The sequence below is a fragment of the Sinocyclocheilus rhinocerous genome, unplaced genomic scaffold, assembly GCF_001515625.1.
Source record: "Sinocyclocheilus rhinocerous isolate Xijiao unplaced genomic scaffold, SAMN03320098_v1.1 scaffold3957, whole genome shotgun sequence".
NCBI lineage: Eukaryota > Metazoa > Chordata > Actinopteri > Cypriniformes > Cyprinidae > Sinocyclocheilus > Sinocyclocheilus rhinocerous.
Window position 1 is genome coordinate 213803 of NW_015657978.1, and position 9838 is coordinate 223640.

Genomic DNA, 9838 nt, shown 5'->3' on the forward strand with positions numbered 1-9838 from the left:
GGCAGTACTGAAACACCGTCTAAGCTGTTCGCCAATCACAGCGCACTGGGACAGCTAACCAATCACATCACATTTCGTTTTTCGGAAGGCGGGCGTTCTTCAAACCCGGAACTAATCGAGCTGTTTGTGCCAGACTGGGGAGAAAGGTATTGTAATAATGTAAATTATGTAAAAAAAAATAATGCGTTTTTCGAACCACCAAGCATGAGAGCATGTTCTAGTACACCCCCAAAACAAATTCAAGACATTGTAAAAGAGCATAATAGGACCCCTTTAAGGAGATATTTTTTACCTGATCTGAACCCGATTCTTGACTTTAGTTAGTGTCGGCCGATCAACCAAAATCAGTGCATTCTAGGTAATCTGTCATGTTACAGCATGTTTCACAGAGAACAGCCTCTGCTACAGAATATGTGGAAGACTGAATTCAAAGCAGGACTTATAGTTTTAATATTCTCAATATTCCTGAATTGCGACAGTAAATTCATTAATAATGTATGTTTCCACTTAGACTAATAATTTAGCATCATATAATTGGATCTGAAGACATTGCAGTAATTATTACAGTGAAAGCTTAAGTTAAGTTTTATTATGCCAGCCTAAAACGCTTGTGATGATAACCAACCACCCAGTGCAATATCTCTGCTCACACCATGCAAGAAATGAAATCACATTTGCAGTTTTCTACAGTATTTAAATAATGTGAAGTAGGAGACAAACGGAACTGAATATTTGAATGTTTGAATCAATATCGAGCTTGATTATAGCTGATTTCCTGTGGCTCCGTATTTGTCATACTGGATTCTCCTGTGTTGAGTCTATCACGTATGGCTAAGTGCAGTTTACTTCAACAGACTATAAACCAAGAGACTCTAAATGAGAATCATTGTCTTCTGAGTATACGACTCTGATCACCAAAAATAAATAAGGCCTTTTTAAACCCAAGCAGTGCAGATGTTACAACCGCTACCCTTCTTTTTTTACTTCCCCTCTTCATCCATCTTGGTCTCTTCTGTTTCTCTCTCTGAGGTTGATGACTAGTAGGACATGCCTGACTAACATCATTAAACAAATGTTGCGTGTTTGACTGAAGGACAGGAATTTATGGGATGGTGAGTTGAGGACAGAGGACATGTTTAAGTCATTGGGATGAGAATTAGTGCTCTAGCGTCTGTCTTCCTGCCCTGTCAGCTCAAAAGTGCAGACCGTTCTCAACCGCACCGCCTCAGCCTGTTCAAACCTCAGTTCACTTCTTATCCAGCCATACTTTTGTTTTTAAAAATGATGATCGCTACCTGAGATTGAAAAAATTGATCTCAATGCATTTGAACAAACGCCTTGTGGATCTGTTATTTGATCAAGGATATTTTTCAAAGCTAATTAGGGGTTTTGTCATCACACACACACACACACACACATCAGTTGAGCCCTTAAGATTTGGAAGTCAGTGGGGAGGGAAATACGCTGAGAAATGTTGTGGTCATGCGTCACCTAAACCTCCATCTCTGCCCTCACCGAGAAATCTGACCTTATCACAACAACCAGGAACCGTTTCCTTATTAGATTTTGATTGAATTACATTGAATACGGTCTCATTTGTATAAAATCATAATTCAGTGTGTTTACTTAAGGTCGTGGTGGGATGGAGCGATGAAATGCAAGTGCGTGTGCTGCTTTTTGTGAAAATGAAACGCGTCTGTTTGAAGTGGAGGGTTCCCGCAGCTCTCTAGGCAGTGGGATAGAATATTTCATAAAGAAACTAATGACTAGTAAAATGTTCTTCCAAATATCAGAAGTGGCTTTGCCTTGCCTCAAGAGGACAAGGCAGTGTTTTAATATAAAGCCAAATCGGGAGCAGAGCATCACGGCCGTTAGACCAAAGTTCTGCATGCTCAGTTCACTAGCTTTTTTAGAGATTTTTTTGGTTTCACACACATACGCATACTAGTTTGCTCAGTATGTTGCAACAAAGTGTTAGGTTTCTGTTCTTTTGTGGTCACAAACCCTCAAAATGTAATACGCTCTCAAAGGTTAAATATGTCTTGTAATGCCTTTGCATAACTAGATGGTTTTGGTTTGCTCGCTCACTCTCTGCTTATTGCTCCGGTTCCCTCCCTCTGTCTTTTTTTTCTCTTTTAAATGGTTTAACTGCCTCAAATGAATTCTGACGTTCCCATCCATAAAGTGTAAATAACTAGCTGGCCTAACAATAAATAAACAGAGAAATGAGTGTGCAAATACCACAGTGTCTGGGTCGGCTTTCAGACCTGTCCCCTATAAAGAGCTCAATGACTTTAATAAAGACTGCATTGGTGCTGACAGGCTATGCTTATGGTTACATACTTTATGGAGTTCACCGATTTATTACAATAGGAAAAATCACCTGTAGTATCAACCAGGGGCATAGGAATTATCTAAAATGGGGCTAGGGGGTGATGAATCTCATCAGCCTCTCTTCAAAACAAAGCAGTTTTAAAGAACTTAAGCACTAGGCCTATTCAGGCATTTTTATGAACTTTTACAGTTAGAACTAAGTGTGGTTGAGCATGAGAGATTACTGTGTTCATGGTCGATGCTAACAATAAAAGGTCAGAGATTAAAAACTTGTTAAATGTTACCAAGTTGTAAATAGTTTTAATCTGCTTAACAGCATTAACCTATAATATTCATGCGTGTGTGTGTGCATGTATACAGTGCTGCTTGAAAGTTTGTGAACCCTTTAGAATTTTCTATATTTCTGCGTAAATATGACCCAAAACATAATTAGATTTTCACACAAATCCTGAAAGTAGACAAAGAGAATCCAATCAAACAAAGGAGACACAATATATACTTTGTCATTTATTTAAATCAGTCCTGCACAACGGCTTGTAGGTATTTTAGCCCATTCCTCAGTACAGAACCACTTCAGCTCTGTGATGTTGGTGGGTTTCCTCCTATGAACTGCTTGCTTCAGGTCCTTCCACAAAATTTCAGTTGGATTAAGGTCCGGAATTTGAATCAGTCCTGCACAACGGCTTGTAGGTATTTTAGCCCATTCCTCAGTACAGAACCACTTCAGCTCTGTGATGTTGGTGGGTTTCCTCCTATGAACTGCTTGCTTGAGGTCCTTCCACAAAATTTCAGTTCAGTCCTGCACAACATCTTGAAGGAGTTTTAGACCATTCCTCAGTACAGAACCACTTGTTGGTGTTGGTGGGTTTCCTCCTATGAACTGCTTGCTTCAGGTCCTTCCACAAAATTTCAATTGGATTAAGGTCCGGAATTTGACTCAGTCATTCCAAAACATTAACTTTGTTCTTCTTTAACCATTCTTTGGTCATTGTCTTGCTGCATGACCCACTTTCTCTTGAGATTCAGTTCTCGGACAGATGTCCTGACATTTTCCTTCAGAATTTGCTGGTATAATTCAGAATTCATTGTTCCATCAATGATGGCAAGCCATCCTGGACCAGATGCAGCAAAACAGGCCCAAACCATGATACTTCCACCACCATGTTTCACAGATGGAATAAGGTTCTTATGCTGGAATGCAGTGTTTTCTTTCTCCAAACATAATTACATATGTTACTGTTGCTACATCCAACAAACCATGCCGCTCTCATCCTACACATCATGTTCTCATGCAGTGAAAAATACATTGTGGAGCAAAGATGACACTGACAACGTGCCGACATTGTTTCAACCGCAGAAAGATTTCAATACACACTATTTAAGTTAACTGAAGTTTATCTATTCTCCTGTCTGATTTGCTTGTCGGATAAAATGGTGGATTCGTCATTATGATTGGTCAGATCGCCTGTCAATCAAGCTCCCTGCGAAGGGTCAATTGCTTGTCTGTCTTGCTAATGCCAAGGAGACTGTTGGGCTTACGAATATTAATCATGTCTGCATTCGCCCAAACTGAATGATTCAATTACTTATTCATAAAGACATTAGCTGCATCCAAATATGCATACTTCCCTACTATATAGTAGACGAAAAACAGTATGTGAAAAGAGTAGTATGTCCGAATTCACAGTATTCATATAGGCAATAAGTCCCTGGATCATTTGCTATTTCTGATGAGATTCTGGAGTGCGCATTCAATGAACACTATTATCCCCTGAGGCCATGAGAGAGGATTTGTGAAGTGACTCAACTGACATAGGTAACATGACAAATTAAGTACGTCTGGATTACATTCATTCTACAAACATTCATACTATATAGAACGTTTTTTTAACGGTCGTTGAGTAATTACTTATTCAAAAGAAGTACCTACTCAGAGAGTGTGATGTTACCGCTTTTGCCGTAGTTCTGCCCTTTGCCGAAGCAACAAAGCCGGCAGAAGTTTCAGATTGGTCCTTAAGGAAACATGTTTTTCAACAAATCATTTAAATGAACGATTCAGTGATTCATTCATGTAGACAGTGGCTGCATCTGAATATGCGTACTTCCCTACTGTAGTAGGTGAAAAATAATGTGAAAAGAGTACTGTGTCCAAATTCACAATATTCACAAATATTTGGTGGGATTCTGAAGTGTGCAGAAAATGGACACGTGAAGCCATGGGAGAAGATTTGTGAACAGCAGTAAAGTGAAATGACTGATGCTGTAGGTCGCATGACACAGGGGTGCACATAAGTTTTTCGGCCTGGTTCTCATAAGAGCACCTGGAGATTTGGTTTGGTCCTCACACTGCACATAGTGTGATCCATTAAATATAACTATAAAAAATAAATTTAAATAAAATAAAATAATAAAGTGTGATAATACTATTATATTTTAAAATAAAAAGGGAGTATTAAATACAAATACAATTATTTAATAGTAAATTTCAAAATAAAATGCTAATATTTACTTTTTTTTAAAATATGAATTTATCTATCATAAAATAAAATAATAAAGTGTGATAATACTATTATATTTTAAAATAAAAAGGGAGTATTAAATACAAATACAATTATTTTATAGTAAACTTAAAAATAAAATGCTAATATTTTTATTATTTTTTTATTATTATTATTATTTTAATGTGAACCTTAATTATTATTTTTAATTTGAATTATTTACATTTTTCATTTTCAAACTTAAAATCAGCAAGCTTTTATTTTGGCAGGTTGCCGGCACTGACGATTGAAGAGCATCAGTGAATGACATGTCACAGTTTTGCATTGTGCTTTGAAAATGCCAGCGGGTAGCCTAGATTTTTGCTTTCAGTTTGAATAGAAATCTTATACATTGCAGTTTGCCAATGGTAATTGTGCATTAACAGCTGTCAACCATGTCGCAATGAGCGTACCAGGTCATGCATGCGCACCTGTGTACCCCTTATGTGCACCCCTGCAAATGTAGTACATTTGAATTAAATTTGTACTAATGTTATATACAACATACTTTTTGTAACAGACGAAATATAACATTCAAAAGAAGTACCTACTCAAAATGTTTTAAACAATTTGGACTTGTAATGTTGGCTATCAGTATAAATGTTTGTTTGTCCAAATGATTCTGTATTTGGCACATGTAAATATTGTCACATTCTTTAAAAAAATGTTTTAAACAAATCATTCGAGTGAGCAATTCAATGACTCATTCATAAAGACAGTTACCTATGTAACTTACCTTACTGCTGTAACAATGCAACTTGCAGAATGTATTATATTATTATATTATATTATATTAAAGAAAAATTATGCCAGTTATTGAGTCTGATATGACAATATGATAGTAACCTGATATAAATGTATATAGCCTACTAAGTATACATTACCTACCTCCCACACACACATCAAGCACATATAATAGAAGGTCTCGAGCAGCACAGACCTTCCCCTTTCTGGGTTCTAAAACTGCCAGGGAGGCTTGTGGCTCTGGACCAAGAATGATATTATCCTTGAATTTTCATCAGGATGTGTTCATCAAGCTCTCAGCACCCAACATGGGTGAGAGAAAGAGAGAGGAGGTTGAGACCGAGACGGAAAAAGACAGACAGAGGGAGTACAGCGGCAGGCCAACTGCTGATGATTATCAGATTTTTTTTCTGCTCATATAGTGAGTTCGAGACTGTGTAATGGGAGCTTTTTGCTTTGGATTTTTACACAGCAGGAGAAGGTGGTGGTAACTGATCGGACCAGATATATCAAACTGCTGCCAATCATCCTTATGTGCCACAATCTTTTATGGTTTTTACGTATTTGATGTACTGCTGCTAGTTGCTTATAATGCTATCTGTAAATCACATAATGGCAGCATGTCTAAATGTGCTCCATGTAATGTTATATTGAAGTTCTTTTGTTCTTCTGAAATCGAAAATAAACCCTGCGCTGTCAGCGTGCACACAGGATTCTTAATATGAGGTCACGAAGCGTCCAACCTCAATACACCAACCGCACGAATAAGCAGCCACTTCAAAAAAGGAACAGTATTACCTCTGAAAACAGTGCAACCTGAAAAGATAACAGCGTGCCAAAACACAGAGTCAGGCGACCCAGTAGATTACTAAACAAAACACGACACGCATACTTCACAGGCATTGATGTATTTTAGGAAACCGTCTTTAAAATAAAAACGCTGCTTAAGAAAGAAAGGCAAGGTGGGAAAAAATGAACCAACAGCTCAACACACAATTATTCTTCAAGACATTGTGTTTGCCAGCTTGAAAGACACTAATGCCATTCAGACTGGACACCGTAATGGCCTTAAGTATGTGTGGAAAGGCTGCTGTGAGTGTACGTACTTTGACTTGTGCTCTAAATGTTTAAGGTAATTTGAAAAACACCGATTGAATCACTTTTAACAATCTCTAATGGGTGTAATTGTTGAACAGTTTATATTTTCCACAAGGCCCAATGATTTTAACAAATCTTGTCTGTGGCTTTCTTTAAGTGGCCCCAACAGCACAACCTTCAGTGGCTGCTCAACTCAAGGCCAGTGTGAAAATGTTGGTTTAAATGAGCGACAGACTGTATTAATGGTACCACAAAAGGGATTTGAGATTTTAATGAGAGAGCATGTTGACATCGAGGTAATTTCAGAAAATTACAACTACGGCAAAAGAACTACCTGCGTTTAATTTAGCCCAGTTCGCCATGTTGGAAACTGTGAGAAACATGGTCGGATCTCATCTAGCCCTAACACATCCCGAAAGCTCCAGCGGTGTGGCATTTAGTTGAATAAAACATCTTGGTTTGTCATCAAACTTGTGTGCTGAAAAGTGGGGTTTGGGTTAGTTCTTCATAAACGCTTAATTGTTTTTTTATGCAGATGCTGTTGCGGCAACTCGGCGAATAAAACACAAGTATGTTGCCCCAGCAGAAGAGGAAATAAAATAGTAATGAACAACACTTGGGTTCATTGCTCACTGGTTCAGTAAAAGATTTTCTGTAAGATTTTCTCTTTCCAAGCCAACCTGTGTCTTTAACTTGGAAAATAACGGTTCCAAAAGGAGGTTTTCACAGTGATGCCGTAGAAGAACAGTTTTGGGAACCTTACAATGAACAGTTCTTAAAGGGGTCATATGATGCTATTTTAAAGATCATTTTGTGTATTTGGTGTAACAGAATATGTTGACATGCTTTAATGTTCAAAAAACACATTTTTCAAATACTGTACATTATTGTAGGTCCTCTATGCCCCGCCTCTCTCAAACACGTTGTTTTCAACAAAGCCCCCTCCTTTGACAAGCGCAGTCTTTTTTTCAACATTTTTATCCAGAAACTATTTTCTATAAATAGAATGTTTTGTGCAATGTTAAAGGGTGTTCATAGAACCATAAATGCCTTTTTCCTTGCCCACTGATGACCCATGGAGCTGCTTTGTGACAACGTGGTAGAAACTGTACAAAACCTGACTAGATCTTAAATAAGACACTTGGTCTGGCAGACACCCAAAGCACCAGGGCAGTTTACTGGTGAAGTGCATTTAAGGGTCATTACACTTTCAGCAAGGCTTCACAGCGCACATTATCTCTCCCTCTGACCACACCACAGCAATGGGCATCCCACAAAATGAAGTACACCACAAAGTGATGTGACTACCTGCCCAGGGGCATGTGGTTACCCTGGAGATGCCACTGTTAGAGTAAACCTGTGGGCACCCACATGTGGTAAACCCCTGGTAGACAAGAGACAGTAAGAGAAAAGCCATCGTTTTAGTGGTCGAGCAGCACTGTCTTTTTCTCTCCATGAACTGCATTCACGAGGGGAGTGAGTCACCCTGCTGATGTCCGGGAGTGTTTGTTCATTAAATAGGTAAAAATACACCCAAATAAAAGAACGCGCCAATTAAACGGGGCGTAAGGAGCGCACATGTGCCTCCGAGTTTAGTCACTTCACCTCCAAACACTACCCTGGATAAACCCGAAAGACACAGTCAGTGGCATTCAATGCGACGTGTAAGTCGTGTAATTTGGGAAAATGAGAGGGTACCAGAATCACATCGATGCTCGCGAGGGAACTCACGCGAGCAGCGTTTCCTCAGCACGCTAGTCTCCCGATAAAGCATCGCACATGGCGTTGATATAATTAATTTGTTTATATATTGGTTTATAGAGGTTCTTAAGCGAACTGGAATAGAAGTAATTGTAGACCTCGGTAACCATGTTTGGAAAAGAATTAGGTTGTTCAATGAAGTGATTCCGCTCTCAAAATGTTAAGACAATAAAAATGAGGTCTCGAGGGATTTTCTGTCCTAGAGCGGTAAGCGTTTTTGGTGAACGAGAGGAACCCAGACTTCCGCAAGGTCTCTCGTTATTACAGGGAATGAAACCAAATATATTTAACGATAGCATGGGATTTGATATGATGTCTGATATGAAATACAAATTAGATTACTTTAAGATAGTCAGAACATGCATTTCAACGATAACGAATCACGATATCTAGAACTGGAGCATGACAATTATCAGTGATGCACATAGGCCTATGTGCCCTTAGCAAAAACGTATTTTATATATGTACTTGACATTTATTTACCTATTTTATGTAGCCTAAATAGTGGATTTACACGCTAATTTGTCAAATATTTAATCAGTACAGTATTACATATCAAAATAACACTAAGTTACAGAAAGAAAAAAAAACAAATCTGTTACAATCCTTCTATAAATTTGTGCTTCAGAACATTATCTATTAGTCTCTTCTCCCCACGCCTAAATTTAAATGACTTATTTCTCCACTCGACTGCAATATATCTATTAATTTGTCTCGCGTCAAAATTGTGACTGTTTTGCGCATCAGACTCAGGTGAAGCTGCTTCTGATAAACTGCGTCTAATCACACCAGCTCTGGCTGATTTTAGTAACTTTATACAACTCTCATGCAGTCGGCTGTTGGACGCGTTCCAGACGTGAACCCACACAAGGGAATACACTGTTGCACTGGATGTCTCCCGGTAGCCTCCCCCTGCAGGGCGGCGGAACCGGCATAAAACAATCACTGTATGTTCGCCGTCTGAGCCGTTTAGCTGGGAAACACGAGACGAGTCGTGTATTCATGTTCCCGGGCGCGCTTGAATAAAGCACAGAGGCGAAAGCGGTTCGTGTGGTTTGCGCACAGGATCTTAGAGCGGAGAACATGTGAGAGGGGAATGGGAAACTGGAAACTGGATTACATTTTACAGAAAGACGCAAAAGGGGTTACGTTCAGGTAGGTTCATTCGCCCTATATTTTACAAGTGTTTTCAGTTAGCCTATGACTTCTAAATGTTTTCACTGAGTCGTGTCGCGTCACATTCATTGAACTATGACAGGGATGTCATACAGTTTTTTGGTTCATTTCCATCGCGCACTGTGGATTGCATAGAAGGTCCCCAAATGTTAACTTTTGTTCTCTCATACATCGGTTTCTCTCTCCAT

At 38.8% G+C, this 9838-nt stretch overlaps 1 protein-coding gene across 1 annotated transcript in view; it reads left to right on the forward strand.

Moving 5' to 3' along the window:
- Positions 1–9539: 9539 nt before the first annotated feature.
- LOC107721970 (homeobox protein Mohawk-like) overlaps positions 9540–9838 on the forward strand; it is a gene marked incomplete at its 3' end in the record, with an annotated part of 5076 nt that continues 4777 nt past the window's right edge. The window contains exon 1 of the mRNA XM_016530204.1: positions 9540–9629. The remainder of the gene's footprint in view (positions 9630–9838) is intronic.